Below are 15,175 nucleotides of genomic sequence, written 5' to 3' on the forward strand. Positions count from 1 at the left end.
CCAACAACCCAAGAAATAGTGGAGTTAAACAGTAAGAGTTTTACAGGTTAAATAATAGGGCATTCAAAAGATAATACGGAAGTCAGATTTACCAGTGTCCAATAAAATGCGTTACGATTTAAAGCAGTCTCTGATCTCAGTTATGTTAACGAAAGTTTATTTCAAGCTGATGCTACCTGTTCAGGGGCTTTGCTGACCGCGGTCACACATGGATCTGGACTAAACTAATGGAGGGCCTATCTCGACATGTGGTTGCTACAGAGACCACCGAGTCAGGAGAAGCGCGAACTGGGTACAGCCCCCTAGCTCTTTAAGGCCGCCTCCTGGGAAAGAGGCCCGTCACTTCTGCTCACGTTTCATTGGTTCAAGCATGTCATGTGGTCAAGGGGCCTGGGAAGCTCAACCTCCAGGTCCCCTGAAGGAGGGCAGAATTCAAAATGTTTAGTGAATGGCAGTATGACCACTACACTCCTTTATTGAATTAAAAAAAATGATTTTGAATTAAATTGAATTAAAATAATTGGGAAGCTGACGTTCTCTGAAACAGGAAATAGGCTTTAGAGCACAGTGAAAGTTTGGTGGTAAAGAGCATGGCTACTGGAGCCTGGCTGCCTGAATTTGATTTCTGACTCCTCCTAGTTATAGCTGAGGGACCTTGGGCAAGTTACTAAACTTCATTTGCCTCTATTTCCTTATCTGCAAAAATGAGGTTATTAATAATACTTACATCAGAAGACTATTGTGAGAATCAGAGCACACAGAATGTTGCCTGGTAAGCATTTGCTATTTCCCTTGAGTGGGTGGGCGGGGCGCTGTTGAGTCTGGGGGCCTGGTGTTTATTGAGAGGCCGATTGAGTTTCCCCTCCACTTTCCACAGGCAGTCAGCTACTCCTGCACCTTTTCTCTGGAGAGTTTGGGTTGCTGGGTGGAAAGCAGAAGCTGCCTGTAGATTCTTTTTCCTTGGTGATGGTTTTCAGAAAGGCTGAGCTACTAGCGGGAAATCTGCTATAAGGAGGAGGGAACAGGATATCATGGGGGTGGGGTGGGGATCCCTCCAGGTAGGAAGGATCCTGCACTCTCAGGGTGCCATGCAGACTTGGACAGGGGCCCCCTGCCCCCAAATGCTTTACTCTATCCAGCACCCCAGGGCTCGGGGGAAGAGAAGGATGAAAGCCCTAATCACAACTTGGGTGAGTTTACCATCTGTTCAATAGAAAGCGGGCTCAGAGCCAGGCTTAACTTCATTTAAAGAAAGTAAAAACACGTTTGTGAGAATTTGTGGCTCAAAAATCACACCCAATTTTGGAACCGAGAAATTAGGATTTAATGGGTAATTTTAATTGCCGAATCATTATATTTTCATTTTAGCTTTTTGGTATATTGGAGTAGCCAGAGGGAAATACCTGAAATCTTTGGATTGTAATCCAGCTGCCTTGATCACTGATAATGACTATGTATAGTCTTTATCTTGTGCCCTTGTGATTGTAAAAACCTTATGACTAACCTTCGCTTATACTCACTTATCCAGTTTTTCAACTTTAGAGTTTTTGATGGTTAAAGACAGACCCTGTTTATTAATAAAGGGTCCTGGGTCAGTTCTGAACGAACCCACCCCAAGTCCAAAGTTATCTTTATAATGGAGACTGGATCTAACCAAAATGGGCCTGCCTGACATGTGCAGTACCTTAGACTTCAACCTGCAAGTCACCTATACCTCATTATAATGCCAAAAATCATGCCCATCATCTTATATTAAGGTTGCCATTTCCTTACATATGTTCTGTGACTAAACATGTAATCTATCTGTTCATGCTCAATAGTTAGCTTACTACTAATTACATCATCTGAGCTGGGCCAGCTCAGCCTCCCACAAATAAACCAGGTCATGATTTTTCCAGCGACCTTTACTGCCTGTCAGCCACTTACAGAGTGAGAGATCTCTTTCTACTCTGTACTTCTGTTTATTTATTTTCAACTCATTTTATTACAGGGTATGGGGAGTGGGAGGCAGTATCAGAGACTCCTAAAGTTTCTGGGAATGGCCAGGTTGTATACAAACAGCTCAGTATCTCAGAATTTAGAAATAACAGTTACAACTCCTGAATGCATGTGACTACTGAAAGAGATTATAATCTAGGACCCTTTATAATAGGCCCCAACCTGATAACCCTGTTATTTTAGCTTCAGTTCACCAAGTTTTTATATTATAGTTAGTCCATATGATTGAGACATGATAATATTGTCTTTTTGCTTCTGACGCTTCATTCAACACACAGTCCTTAAGGTTAATACACCTAATTGCATGCCTCACAGCTTCATGCTTTCTTGCATCCGCTCAGTAGTCCATTATATGTATACATCATAGTTCCCCCTTCCATCCACCTCTATCCTCTATTCATTGTGAATCCTGAACACTGCACCATAAACACCAGTATGCAAATGTCCATTTATGTCCCTACTCCAAGAGGCTACACCTCTTAAGTTTCCCTACAGACAGTGAATAGGTGCATCTCTTTCTTTACATTTTCCCGCACTTATTTCTCTCTGTTCATTTTTAAACACTTATTCATACATCATACAATCCACCTAAGTATATAGACATACTTTTACCACCATATTCTATATGAAGGGATTTCCTTTTTTTCCACAAAGAATGCATACCCCTTCCCCAAGCCCCCTACCTGTTGACATTTAGTTTTGGCATAATGCTTTTTGTTACATTCAGTGGAAGCTTATTACAATGTTACTGTTGACTTATAGACCTTAGCTTGCATTGATTATAGTTTTTCCCATATACCATCCATTTTCAGCACCTTGCAATGTTGAAATTCATATGTTCTCCTTCATGCAAAAATGTTTATTTTTATTTGTACATTAAATCACCATCATTTATTCTCTAGGCATTCCTAAATTATACCATCTCAGTCTTTAGCCTCTATCTTTCCTTCTGGTTTCATATGTACCCCCAGTCCTTCTCCCTTAATCATACTCACATTCAGCTTCATTCAGTGTACTTGCATTAATGTACTACAACCAGGTAGTATTGTGCTATTCGTTTCTGAATTTTTACATTCAGTCCTGTCACATAGTCTGTATTCCTTCAGTGCCAAATGCCCAATCTCTACCCTGTTTCTGTCTCCTGGTAACCTGTGTTCTTAACCTGTGTTCTCGAAGTTCACTCATTAATGTTAGTTCATATCAGTGAGACCATACAGTAGTTGTCCTTTTGTTTCTGGATGATTTCACTCAGCATAATGTCCTCAAGGTTCATCCACATTGTTACATGCTTCATGACTTTATTCTGTCTTACAGTTGCATAATATTCTATCTATGTATATACCACAGCTTGTTTAGCCACTCCGTTGATGAACATTTGAGTTGTTTTCATCTCTTAGCAATTGTAAATAATGCTGCTGTAAACATTGGTGTGAAAATGTCTGTTTGTGTGCTTACCCTCAGGTCCATTGAATAGATACCTAGTAATAGCATTGCTGGATCATATGGCAATTCTATACTTAGCTTCCTGAGGAACCACCAAACTGCCTTCCAGAGTGGTTGTACATTTTTATATTCCCATCAACAGTGTATAAATGTACCTCTTTCTCCATATCCTCTCTAACATTTGTCAATTTTCTTTTATATTGGCCATTCTAGTGGGTGTCAGATGATATCTCATTATGGTTTTGATTTGCATTTCCCTAGTAGCCAGTGAAGTTGAGCATCTTTTCATGTGCCTTTTAGCCATTTGTATTTCTTTTTCTGAGAAGTGTCTGTTCATGTAATTTGCCCTTTTTTTAATTGGGTTATTTGTCTTTTTGTTGTTGAGTTGAGGAGTTGCTTTGTATATTCTGCATATTAAACCCTTATCTGAAATGTGGTTTCCAAGTATTGTCTCTCACTGCATAGGCTGACTTTTTACTTTCTTGACTAAGTTCTTTGATGCACAAAAGTGTTTAATTTTGAGGAGTTCCCATTTTTCTATTTCTTTCTTTAATGATCATGCTTTTGGTGTAGTGCTCGTCACTAGAGTATAGAAACACTTCTGATTTTTGGGTGTTGATCTTGTACTCTACTACTTTGCTGTACTCATTTCTTAGCTCTAGCATTTTTGCTGTATATTTTTCAGGATTTTTGACATATAGTATTTATCTTCTGCAAATAGTGAGTTTTACTTCCTTTCCAATTTGGGTGGTTATTTCTTTTTCTTGATTTATTGCTCTAGATAGAACTTCCAGCACAATGTTGAATAACAGTGGTAATAGTGGGCATCCTTGTCTTGTTCCTGATCTTAGAGGGAAAGCTCTCAGTCTTTTCTCATTGAAGATGATGTTAGCTGTGGATTTTTCAGATATTTCGTTTATCATTTTGAGAATGTTCCCTTCTGTTCCCATATTTTGAAGTGTTTTCATCAAGAAAGGATGTTGAATTTTGTCAAGTGCCTTTTCTGCATCAATCAAGATGATCATGTGATTTTCCTGCTTTGATTTGTTGATATGGTGTATTACATTAATTGGGTTTCTTTTGTTGAACCATCCTCATAGATCAGGAATAAATCCCATTTGTTCATTATGTATAATTCTATTTATGTGCTGCTGGATTCTATTTGCAAGTATTTTGTTGGGGATTTTATTCTATATTCATTAAAGAGGTTTGTCTGTAATTTTCTTTCCATGTGGTATCTTTGCTTGGCTTTGGTATTAGAGTGATGTTGGCATCATCAAATGAGTTAGGTAGCTTTTCCTCCTCTTCAGTTTTTTGAAGAGTTTGAGCAGGATTGGTACTAATTCTTTCTTAAGTGCTTGGTAGAATTCACACGTGAATACATCTGGTCCTGGACTTTTCTTTTTTGGGAGCTTCTTGATGACTGATTCAATCTCTTGTGTTTGGTTTGTTGAGGTTGTCTGTTTCCTCTTGTGTCAATGTTGGTTGTTCATGCCTTTCTAGGAAGTTGTCCATTTCATTTACATTGTCTAGTTTATTAGTATGTAGCTACTTGTAATATCCTCTCATTATCTCCTTTATTTCTGTGACGTCAGTGGTTATGTCTCCTCTTCCCATTTCTGATTTTATTTATTTGCATCCTCTCTCTCTTTTTTTTGTCACCCTAGCTAAGGGTCCATCAATTTTATTGATTTTCTCAAAGAACCAACTTCTGGTTTTGTTGATTTTCTTGATTGTTTTCCTGTTCGTTTATTTCTGCCCTAATCTTCACTATTTCTTTCCTTTTGTTTGCTTTGGGATTAGTTTCCTCTTCTTTCTCTAGTTCTTCCAAGTGAACAGTTAATTCCTCATTTTTGCTCTTTCTTCTTTTTAAAATATAGGCATTTAAGGCAACAAATTTCCCTCTTAGCACTGTCTTTGCTGCAGCCCATAAATTTTGATATGTTGTATTTTCATTTTCATTTGCCTTGAGATATTTACTGATAGCCCTTGTAATTTTTTCCTTGACCCACTGTTTGTTTAAGATTATGTTGTTTAGCTTCCATATATTTGTGAATTTTATGGCCTCTATCTTTTACTAATTTCCAACTTCATTCCATTATCATCTGAGAAGGTGTTTTGTATTATTTAAATCTTTTAAAATTTATTGAGATTTACTTTGTTACCCACCGTATGGTCTATCTTTGAGAATAATCCATGAGCCCTTGAGAAAAATATGTATCCTGCTGTTGTGGGTGCTATGTTCTGTAAATGCCTGTTCAGCCTAGTTTATTTGTGGTATTATTCAAATGCTGTTTCTTTATTGATCTTCTGTCTAGATGGTCTATCCATTGATGAGAGTGGGGAATTGAAGTCTCCAACTATTATGGTAGAGGTGTCTATTTCTCCTTTCAGTGTTGTCAATGTTTGCCTCATGTACTTTTGAGCACACTGGCATAGTACATAAATATTTATGATTGTTATGTCAAATATGTCAACTCTTGTTGAATTGTTTGTTTTATTAATACGCAGTGTCTTTCTTTGTCTCTTTTGTTTTGTATTTTGAAGTCTAATTTGTTGAATAGGAACTCCTGCTCTTTTCTGAATGTTGTTTTCATGAAATATTTTTTCCTAACTTTCACTTTCAACCTATTTTTAGCCTTGGGTCTAAAATGACTGTCCTATAGACAGCATATAGATGGGTCCTGTTTTCTAATCCGTTCTGCCAGTGTCTATCTTTTGATTAGGGAGTTTAATCCATTAACATTTAGTGTTATTACTATAAAGGCAATACTTTCTTCTACCATTTTGTCTTTGGGTTTTATATGTCTTATCTAATTTTTTTTCACTTTCTACTTTTACTGATAGTCTTCATTTCTACACTCTTCTCCAGACATCTGTTCTAGTTTGCTAGCTGCCAGAATGCAACATACCAGAGATGGATTGGCTTTTAATAAAAGAGGATTTATTTTGTTAGTTCTTCAGAGGAAAGGCAGCTGACTTTCCACTGAGGTTCTTTCTTACGTGGAAGGCACAGGATGGTCTCTGCTGGTCTTCTCTCCAAGCCCCTGGGTTCCAACAACTTTGCCCGGGGTGACTTCTTTCTGCATCTCCAAAGGCCTGGGCTGAGCTGCAAGTGCTGAGATGAGGAATGGCGGGCTGCTTAGGCTGTGCTACATTGTGTTCTCTCATTTAAGCACCAGCCAATTAAGTCCAATGTCACTCATTGCAGCAGACATGCCTCCTAGCCGACTGCAGATGTAATTGGCAACAGATGAGGTTCACGTACCATTGGCTTATGTCCGCAGCAACAAGATTAGGTATGCTCACCTGGCCAAGTTGACAACTGAATCTAACTAACACAACATCTCTCTCCTGTTTTTTCTTATCTGCCTGTAGTGCTCCCTCTAGTATTTCTTGCAGAACTGGTTTCTTAGTCATAAGTTCTCTGAGTGATTGTTGGAAAATATTTTAATCTCCCCCTTATTTTTGAAGGACAGTTTTGCTGGATATAAAAGTCTTGGTTGGCAGTTTTTCTCTTTTAGAATCTTAAATATATCATACCACTGCCTTCTTGCTTCCATGGTTTCTGCTGAGAAATCCACAAATAGCCTTACTGGGCTTCCCTTGTATGCGATGGATTGGTTTTCTCTTACTGCTTTCAAAATTCCCTCTTTGTCTTTGACATTTGATAATCTGATCAGTATGTGTCTTGGAGTAGGTCTATCTGAATCTCTTTTGGGGGGACTATGCTGTGCTTCTTGGATCTATAATTTTATGTCTTTCATAAGAGATGGGAAATTTTCAGTGATTATTTACTCCGTTATTCTCTCTCATCTTTTTCCCTTCTTTTCTCCTTCTAGGACAGTGACAACACATATGTTCATGTGCTTCATGTTGTCATTCAGTTCCCTGAGATCCTGCTCATATTTTCCCTATATTTTGTTTTGTGTGTTGGATTAGTTTATTCTTGATGTTCTTTTCCTCTTTTCCCTAGGCTTTTCTTGTTGGATGACTTTATTCTCTGTTGGTTCTTTGACATTCAGTTCAACTTATTCTAGACTTCTAGCATAGATTCTGTTTAACTGATAAGAATTTTTTAGTTCTTGTTTTTCTGTTTCTTGCCCTACCTATATGGAGCCTTTTTTTTTTTTTTTTTTTATGAGGAGGGTCATCTCATATATTATAGACCCAGTCAGATTTTCCCAGACCAGACAGGCCCATGTCTCAGGAGGAAAGAGTCATCAGCATCAATTTTCCCTGAGTTTGAGACCCAGCAGGCTGTCAGGCTTATATATGAAGCCTCTGGACTCTGTGCTTTTCCAATCCCACCCAGCATGCGGCAATTGTCTGCCCATGGCTTCCCGCCAGCTCAACATGATATTCCTTTAATTTCAGCAGACTCTCCCTGCCAGGGGGGTATTTGAGACAGAGGTGAGGTAGTATGATGGCTTTGATTGCTTCAGTTTTTCAGTCCCTGGGGTCTGAATTCCTTGAAGGAGGGATTCCACTGGAGCTTGGCCCCACCTTTCTCTTGGGGAAGATACAGCCTTTAGGGAATTAACTTCTTTCACCTGACTAGTTACTTTGTTTCTCAGACAAGCTTAATTCCACCCTTTCCTGGGACAGTGCTGGAGCCTGAGAGTGCTTCTAGTTCTATCTAATGAGCTGTTAAAGAGTAAAAAAAAAGGTTTTTCAGAGTAGGACCCCAGTTCCTCAGGTTTATCAATCAAGAGCTTAAGTTGGTACATGTCTCTGTGTATCTCCAGGCTCTATGTGTCCTCTTTTCTTAGGATCCAGCCACTTTGCACTATTTTGTGTTGCTCAACTCAAATAGCCATGGTCCCCCCTTTTTTTCCATCTACCCCACCCCCCTCTCTGCAGGGCAAAAACTCCTAGTATTCCAGGTTTAGTGCTTATTCCACGTTTATCTGTGCTGGGACCTATTTTCAGTAGTCAGAATTTGTTAATTCTGCAATTGGTGCTTGATTGAGCTAAGCTAAGCCCTTGGTACTAGTCTGTTTCCTTTCCCCCTTGGGGAACCAGCCTGCCGTGCCTGTGGGGGAGGGTCACTGGTCTCCGTGGCTTGGGGGTTTACAGTTATGTGTGGGGTCTCAGCCATTCTACCTGGTCCAGGCTGGTGTACACTGTGTGTCCGGTAACTGATGCTCCTCCAGCAGTTGTTCTGTACTGTTCCTGGCTATTTACTACCTGCTCTGGAGGACGAACTAAATTCCAAACCTCACTATGCCACCCTTTTGCCCCACCTTTCTCAATTCCTTCTTTGGAAAGGAATTTTTTTTTAATCTAGATCCCAATTTGGCTTCACATTATCACATCTTCATTGGCTGTGGTTCTCAGAATGCTGGGCTCTCAATGATTGTGACAAGGGGCAACACAGCCTGATCTTTTTGGTGTCTGAACTATTTTTATAAGCTCTGATCACCAAATTTGGTGTTAGGGAGACTTCCCCAAAGAGAATAATGCCCCATTTAGGAGGAAGATCTTGGGCGAAGGTTCAGAGGCAAGTGAGCATGCTGTGTTTGTGGAACAAAAGAAATTTAGGTGGTTATAATGTATGGCCACTATGTATAGTTATATGAGTTGTGCAATGAACAGCTTTAGAAATGTCTTTTGCATTGTAGTCTTTGTGATTGCCCCCTGCCCCCTAGAGTTGAGCAGTAACAACCTGTTTAGCCAAACAGCTTTGTTTTTTAAGTGAGAGAGAAGAAAGAGGCTGAAGACAATGATGTGGGATAAGCGGTGCCAGAAGACACAGACTTGCAACTGTGTTAAGGAGTTTGGAATTTCACCAAAGCAAGGAGGAGCAGGAGAGGGAACCAGATCATGTTAGTATTTTAGCTACAATATGAAGAGTGAATTAGAGGAGAGGGTATAGCCTAGATGTGGGAAGAACAGCTGGGAGTCTGTTTTTTGCAGCCTGGGGGGGGTAAGATTATTCGCTCCATTATGTAAGAGAATATATGAATTATAGAAATGGCATTGAAGATGGAGAGACGTAGTAAGACTTGAAAAGTATGTAGGAGATAGTATCCAGTGGGAATGTTAACCTTGGCCTTGCTCTGTGCATTTACCCTTTTCTTTATAAACATTTTTTTAGTTACTTCACATGTATGTTCTGTTTAATTCCATTTTGAATATTTTGAAGCCAAACCAGGGATTGTATGTTCTATTTCTCGGGGATACATAAATGATTTGCACATTGATGATATTCATTCAGTGTTGATGGACTTTTGATCTGTTCTCTTGTCACATTATCTGAATTGTCAATTGGCCCTGAGGTTTGTCTGCTGGAGCCTCATCTTCTGTGTTTGTGTATGATGGTAGGGAAGGGGTAGGTGTACTGAGGGAGCAGAGTCTTCCTCTAGAAGCATTTCCTGGGGGCCTGATGGGTTGGCAAAACTTTCTTAGGTTATATAGAGAGAGCCAAGTGATGCTTCTAGAACTTTACAGAAATTATTACTAGGGTTATTTATGTTAACCCATTTCACTCATTCATCCAAAAGGTCAGTTATTCAAACTTGGAGGACTCCCTTTGTGCCTAGAACTCTTCCACATAAAATGTCATCAGACATATAGAAATATAAGCCATAGTTCCTGCACTGAAGAAGCTTATAGTCTACCAAAGTAGACCTCCTAAGAAGCAAGACTAAAGTCTATGGACTAGCTAACAATATAATATTACTATTTTCTTCATAAGGAATGTATTGGTTTCATATTGCTGCGGTAACAAATTGTCACAAACTGGTGGGTTAAACACTACAAATGGATTATCCTAGAGATCTGTAGGTCTCAAGTTAGTACAGCTTCCACTGGGCTAAAATCAGGGTGTCAGTAGGCTGTGTTCCTTTCTGGAGGCTCTGAGGAAGAATCTTTTTCCCATCTTCTAGTGATGCCCACATTCCTTAGCTTGTGTCCCCCTTTTCTATTTTCAAAGTCAGAAATTTTGTGTCTTTTTCTGACCTTTTTCTTGACATCAAGTGTTTCTCCCTGACTTTCTTCTTCTCCCTCCCTCTTCCACTTTAAAGGATCCTTGTGATTCCATTGGGCCCAGCCAGATAATCTAGGATAATCTCCCCCATCTAAAGGTCCTTATTTTAATTACATCTGTAAAGTCCCTTTTGTTATCATGTTGGTTAATTTCATGTGTCAACTTGGTTAAGGTATGGTGTCCAGTTGCTTGGTCAAGCAAGTGCTGCTTGATTGTCATTGTGAGGGTGTATGCATTAGCAGCCATAGTCAGTTGATGCATCTATGGTTGGTTACATCTACAATCAACAAAGGAGGTTGCCTTCAGCAGTTAGAAAAAGAAGAATTTCCATGTCTACTTCAGCTAGCCAGCTTCTTCTGGGGAATTCATCATCACCATCATTGGAATTTTCAGCTTGTGGTTTCTCCTGGAGAGTTCATCACCTTTATCAAATTTTCAGCTTGTGGGCTTCCCTAAGAAATTTAGTTTCCAATCTCTACAGTTGCATGACCCAATTTCTATAATAAATCTCTTAATATTTACGTGTGTGTGTGTGTATGCCCTGTCAGTTCTGTTTCTCTGGAGAACCCTGACCAATACACAGCCACTTCAGGTAACATATTCACAAAATTTTAGGGATTAGGATGTGGACGTCTTTGAAGGTCCTTTCCCTGCCTACCAGAAGGACTGGCGGTATTTTGGAGCATACTGGGGTTGAATCATGTCCTAACCCCTGGTACTTTGGGTATGAGTCCATTTTTAAATAGGATCTTTGAAGATGGTATTATTAGTTAAGGTGTGGCTGAACTGAATGAGGGTGGACCTAATCCAATATGGCTGAAGTCCTTATAAGCAAAGGATATTAGATGTGGAAGTAGAAGCCAGGCGTAGGAGAAACTAGAGAGAGAGAGACATTACTGTGTGATGGAGGGTTGCCATCATTGGTATGCTACAGATTTTAAAGAAGGCATGGCCTTGCTGACATCTTGATTTTGGATTTATGGTCTCCAAACCTGCGACCCCATAAATTCCTGTTGTTTGAGCCAACCAGGATGTGGTATTTGTCACAGCGGCCCTGGCAAACTAAGAGCACTTGCTAAATGGCAGGTGCTGTACCAAGTTCTTTCTGAGCATTAACTCACTCAGCCTGCATAGCAGCCTTGCGAGGTGGGCACCAGAGTGTCCTCATTATGCAGATGAGGACATAGAGGCTGAGAAAAATGATTAGTAAGAAATTGATTTGAATCTAGGTGTGCTACAGAAGTCATGTTTTCAATCACTCTGCTGCACTCAGTTCTTGGTGAAAGGAACATGGGCTTTGGAACAGGATGGGCTCAGGTATAAATTCAGGTCTGTACCCTGATGAGCTGGCGAAATTTGACACCTGTGTGCTTCAGCGGTCTCACACACACACTACCTCAGGTATGTGGCTCTTTGTGCCTGCCTTGAGAGAACAGTGCCTATTGAAACAAAAGTGAGACATAGCCCCATTAAAAAACAACAACCAGAAAAACAAGAACAAAATTACACTGAAGCCCCTCAGTGCATTGGATGGAAAGACTACAAGGCTTGGAGCAAGCCTGGCTTGGGTTCTAAAACTGGATTTTATCACTTTTCCAGATTGATATGTTTTAGTAATATCTTTATAAAGTTCTCTCTTTCTTCTGTTCATTCATTAAACATTTATTCAGCAGAAAGCTGGGTCCTAGCAGATATTAAAAGTAAGTTCTGGTTTTTGTCCTCAGTGTCCAGAGGAGTGGAATCATACATTTTCAGCCAAGTCTGCACACTCTAACATTTTCAAGTTTGGTACTATGAACCAGAGAAGGCTGCATCCCAGGGAAGGACAGTAAAATTTCCTTTACTGTCTTCAGGAACTTTCCCTACTGCTTTCTATGCATGCTCCCTTTATTCTAGTTTGCAAGATCATTACTCTCCTCCTGATCTTAGCATCTGGCCCATTTCATTATACCTTCCTAAATATGTCTTTCATTCCTTCCTTCCCCTTGATCCCACTGTCTTAGTTCAGGTTGTTATAATTTCTAAACTGTGTGCGGATTATCCTAATAGAGTTTCCTGCCTTTGGGCTCATACTTTGAGGACCCTCAGGCTCTCTTATTAAAATGACATCTCAATCCATTTAGGGGGTGGTGGAGGATATTCTTCTGGGGGAGTAGTAACTGGATCTCACAGTTCCCTTCTCCCTTGTCCCTTAGACTTAGTCTCTTCCTGGGAATCTCATCAATCATGGCTGCTAGCTCTGCTGTTTTTTTTTTTTTTTTTTACAGGTCTCTTTTTCCCCATCACCAATTCAGCATATAGACCTCTTTAATTTTCCATCTCATCAGCTGAGACCAGGACTGACAAGTAAGCATTTTAAAAGCTTTTTCACCAGGCTCCAGGAGGGGTGAAAAAAAAAAGAGAGAATGACAATACAAGGAGATGTTTTGTGCTTGTCACTAGGAGTGCTTGCTCTCAGCATCCTTGTGAAGCAGCAGTGCTCCCTGCTTGGCTTCTACTTTGCTGTAGAATGGAGCAGCCTGTTTCCTCTTCAAGCTGGTGAGCTTGTCCAAACATGTTTGGGAACTCCTTTTCCTTCTGCTTGACAAGCAACTTCTGTCTAAGATCTCAGTATTCCTAAGAGAGTTGATAGTGGGACTCCAACCCCTCCTTCAGGGCCAACCCTACCCCTTCCTGAAGGGTGTGGTCTAACCCTGTGGTCTCAACATAATAACCACTCCCAAAATTGATAGTCCAACCTCATTATGAGAGCAATGCAGAAAGTAGCAGGAGTGTTTTCTTACATTTTCCTAAAATGCACTTCGAATCAAGCCATTACTGTTTATTGTTCTTCTTCATCTCTACATTGCTTTCTAAATAAAGTTTGAGCTTCTTGGAGAGTACTTTATAATTTTAAAATATTTCTAAGAGATTTTCCAACATATATTGCATTCTCTAGCCATATTGAAACGCTTGATGCTCTCTGCAGGCATCCTGGTCACTTGTACCTCTGTGCCATATAATGTTACTCCTCATGCCCGAATTTTTTCCCAGCTTGTCCACATGGTAAACTCCTATTTATTTTTCAAGGCACAGCAGAGTCATTACCTCCTCTTTAAAGCTGTCCTTGGCTTTTTCCTCTTGTTCATTTATAGAGATAGGCACTGCTCCTAATACATCTGGATACATCTAGACACCTCTCAAATATGGTGCATGTCACATTGTTTTTTTTTTTTTTTTTTAAAGAGAGAGGGAGGAAAGGAAGGAAAGACAGAGAAGGAAGGAAGGATGGAAGGAAGGAAGGGAGGAAGAAAGGGAAACATTTTTAAACATTTTCTTGTTTTATTATATTTTGTTTGTTTGTTTGTTTTTTACATGGGCTGGGGCCGGGAATCGAACCGGGGTCCTCCGGCACGGCAGGCAAGCACTCTTGCCCGCTGAGCCACCGCGGCCTGCCATGTCACATTGTTTTGATTGTCTGCTTATTTATTTCCTCCCCTGGTCTGTGAGCTGATCCTGGACATAGAACGTGTTATTGTTTATCTTTGCATCTAAATACTGATGTTTGGCTCCCGCATCCATGGGTTCTTTAGCACATTTTTATAATTATTCTATTAACTATAGTCCATGATTTAACTTAGGGTTCACTGTTTGTGTAGTGTAGTGTAGTTCATGGATTTTTTTTTTGAAAATTTTTATTTTGTAACCATATATACAATGTAACATTTTCCTCATTAATGATATTCATATATATATATATATATACATTTTAAATATTTTTATTGAGAAATATCTGCACACATGGAGTCCAACCATATATAATCAGTGGCTCACAATATCATCACATAGTTGTGTGTTCATCACCATGATCATTTTTAGAACATTTACATCACTCCAGAAAAAGAAATAAAAAACAAAAAACAAGAACTCATACATCCCATACCCCTTACTCTTCCCTCTCATTGACCCACAGTATTTCAATCTACCTTTTATCTTTTATCTCCCCTATTATTTATTTGTTTTTATTCTTAATTTTTTTTTAACTCATCTGTCAATACTCTGGATAAAAGGAGCATCAGACACAAGGATTCCACAATCACACAGTCACATTGTAAAAGCTATATAGTTATATAGTCTTCTTCAAGAATCAAGGCTACTGAAACACAGCTCAACAGTTTCAGGTACTTCCCTCTAGCCTCTCCAATACACCATAAACTAGAAAGGGATGTCTATACAATGTGTAAGAATAACTTCCAGGACAATCTCTTGAGTAATCTCCAGGAAAACCTCTTCACACAGGTTCTGATGTAATTGACTTGGGGGGGCTGCCCACCTAGGCACTGGGATATGTATAATCCTCCCAAAAGATTGAATAAACTATCTCTGTTCCATATTTTAGATCCTACCATTTTCTTAGTATTCTCCCAAGCTCTTTGGAAACTTTCTTTCAAGGGCTATCAGTGATGGATGGGATGATGCTGAAACAAACATCTGGCTTTTGTTGCTGTAAAGTAAAAGTATGTGTATGGGAGAAGATGGATGTACTAGGTAGAGACACACAATCACATGGGTGCTGTAGTGGGATCAGTGTGGCATTTTAGGCCTCACAATTAAGTTTTAAAGTTTAAGGACTTCCCTAGTTGAGATTTATGCTCTGGTAGTATGGGGCCAAGAAACTCTTGGGGGACTCTCCTACTGAAAATCAATTAGATTCTAAATATAGAATTTAATATATCTATATTATATTAGATTATCCTTGGAGCA

The 15,175-nt window shown here is 39.5% G+C and overlaps 1 long non-coding RNA gene across 1 annotated transcript in view; it reads left to right on the forward strand.

Moving 5' to 3' along the window:
- The first annotated feature begins 386 nt into the window (after nucleotides 1-386).
- LOC143679517 (uncharacterized) overlaps nucleotides 387-15,175 on the forward strand; it is a 51,312-nt gene continuing 36,523 nt past the window's right edge. The window contains exons 1-2 of the long non-coding RNA XR_013173811.1: nucleotides 387-772; nucleotides 12,700-12,778. This is a non-coding gene — a long non-coding RNA (uncharacterized LOC143679517). The remainder of the gene's footprint in view (nucleotides 773-12,699; nucleotides 12,779-15,175) is intronic.

This window comes from Tamandua tetradactyla, chromosome 4, assembly GCF_023851605.1.
Source record: "Tamandua tetradactyla isolate mTamTet1 chromosome 4, mTamTet1.pri, whole genome shotgun sequence".
In the NCBI taxonomy this organism is placed as follows: Eukaryota; Metazoa; Chordata; class Mammalia; order Pilosa; family Myrmecophagidae; genus Tamandua; species Tamandua tetradactyla.